General features: G+C 37.9%; 1 protein-coding gene across 1 annotated transcript in view; it reads left to right on the top strand.

Annotated features, from left to right (window-relative positions):
• The window catches only part of KLHDC1 (kelch domain containing 1), a 69164-nt gene that overhangs the window by 52562 nt on the left and 14540 nt on the right, over nucleotides 1–2062 (top strand). The window lies entirely within an intron of this gene.

Raw genomic sequence — 2062 nt, 5'->3', positions numbered from 1 at the left:
GGAACCACATTGGAAAGTTTAGTTTGAGACCTGAAGAGTGACCAAGGAACATATAGACTTGGGGGTTCTTTTGGGGGTTCTTTCATGATTTTGAGTTTTGTTGTAGATATTTCTTCCGCTCTATTCAAGACCTTGTAATGCAATCCCTTTCAGAGCAGATGGTAGCGGTAGCCAGGCAAGATCTAGTTCTGGTCACAGGGTTGTGCAGATTAATTTTTCCTATTTATCTTCAGATTTCATCACTCATCTTTACTTCTGATAGCGAGAGACCAATATTTGTACTTTAGATGGCTTCTCATGAGTTTATTAAGTCACTAATCACCAAAGTAGGGTATAGAACATTGTCTTTGTGACCTGTTACACCAGTTGACCTTGGTGTCAACCTTCGACTGTGGTGCTGAGCCCCCTGGCCCAGTGACTCATTCCTCAAGATGACTAGTATTAACTATGTACATTGTAACTGTATGTATATATATGTGTGTGTGTGTATAAACATAGTTAATACCAAATATATGTTGGAATACATATAGCCTGTGTATATTCCGATTTTCCCTCCCACATGGTTAGCCCACAAGTCTAGTTATGTTGTTATTGGTTGTTTTCAGCCACCTTTGAGTTTGTTCCAACTCACAGAAGCTCTGTGCAACAGAACGAAAGTCACTCAGAACTCAACCCACAATTTTTATGCCATCCTTACAATTGTGTTTGAGCTCATTGTTGCAACCCATCTCATTGAGCGTCTTTCTCTTTTTGTGACTCTCTACTTTGCCAAGAAAGCTGTCCTTTTCCAAAGACTGGTCTCTCCTGATAACGTTTTGAAAGTATGTGAGATGAAGTTTCACATCATTGCTTCTAAGAGCATTCTGTCTGTACTTCTTCCCAGACAGTTTTTCTTGTTCTTTTGCCAGTCCATTCTACTTTCAATATTCTCCAATATCACTATTCAAATATATCAATTCTACTATAGGGTTCCTACTAATCCTGCTTTCACATAGATATGAGTCAGTGGAAAATGCCATGGCTTAGGTCAGGTGCACCTTAGTCCTCTAAGTGATACCTTGTTCTTCATCACTTGTACAGAGGTGTCTTATACACTAGATTGGTTGTTTGTTTTCTTGACTCTTGCCTCCTTGAGTGTTGATTGTGGATCCAAGCAAATTAAATCCTTGCATATCATCTGCTTTTCATGGCGTTGGTTTACATATCTATTCGCAGATCACTGTTATTGGAGGATTATGTAAATAACAGTATTTACCTTTGTTATATTTTAACTCTTTCATTCCTTCCTGTGCCCTCCTTTGCTGCCATCATTTTTTTTGTTACCTGGCTCTTAATGTTTACTGCCCCCCTTTCATCCAAATGTATGCAATCTACTTGACTCCATCTGGAAACTTTCTAACTACACTGTTTCCTCTTTTTACATCGTAATTGTCTTAATTGTAAATTTATTTGTCGGTACCGATTTTCAGTCTTTAAGGCTTGTTTTACTTTGGCTACTTCTATGTCTGGGTGACTTCTGGGTGGCATCATCATATATGTTCATCTCAGGTTGTTGTCTGTTGTTGGCTCTCTCTGTCTAAGAAATTCCCTTAATATTTCTTGTACAGTTGGTCCGGGTTCTGCAAATTGCTTCTAATTTCTGTTTATATTGAAATATCCTAATTTTGCCATCATATGTGAGGAACAATTTTGTTGGGTAAATGATTCTTGGTTGGCCATGTATTTCTTTCAGATTTATATGTGTCATGCCATTGACTTCTTGCATTGGTTTCTGCTGAGAAATCAAGAGTTTAGCCTTATTGATTCCCCATTTGTATTCTATCCTTTTCTTTGGTTTTGGAAAGTTTGATTATGATACATCTTGTTAATTTTGGGGGGAGGGGTCTGCCATGTTTGCTGTTGGTTCAATTTATGTTTCCTTTTTATCTATCTATCTGCATTTATTGGCATACATTTCATATGTGAAAGAGAGTTAAATAGTTTCCACAATCAATTTTAGGACATTTGCTTCTTTCTTCTACTTGTTGTCATTGGTTCCCCAGATTCCCCCAACCAGCCCTGT

This window comes from Echinops telfairi, unplaced genomic scaffold (genome assembly GCF_000313985.2).
Source record: "Echinops telfairi isolate 266 unplaced genomic scaffold, ASM31398v2 ScPeMD7_18;HRSCAF=68, whole genome shotgun sequence".
In the NCBI taxonomy this organism is placed as follows: domain Eukaryota; kingdom Metazoa; phylum Chordata; class Mammalia; order Afrosoricida; family Tenrecidae; genus Echinops; species Echinops telfairi.
The sequence above is the reverse complement of the archived record's forward strand: the minus strand, read 5'-3'. Positions and strand labels throughout refer to the sequence as shown.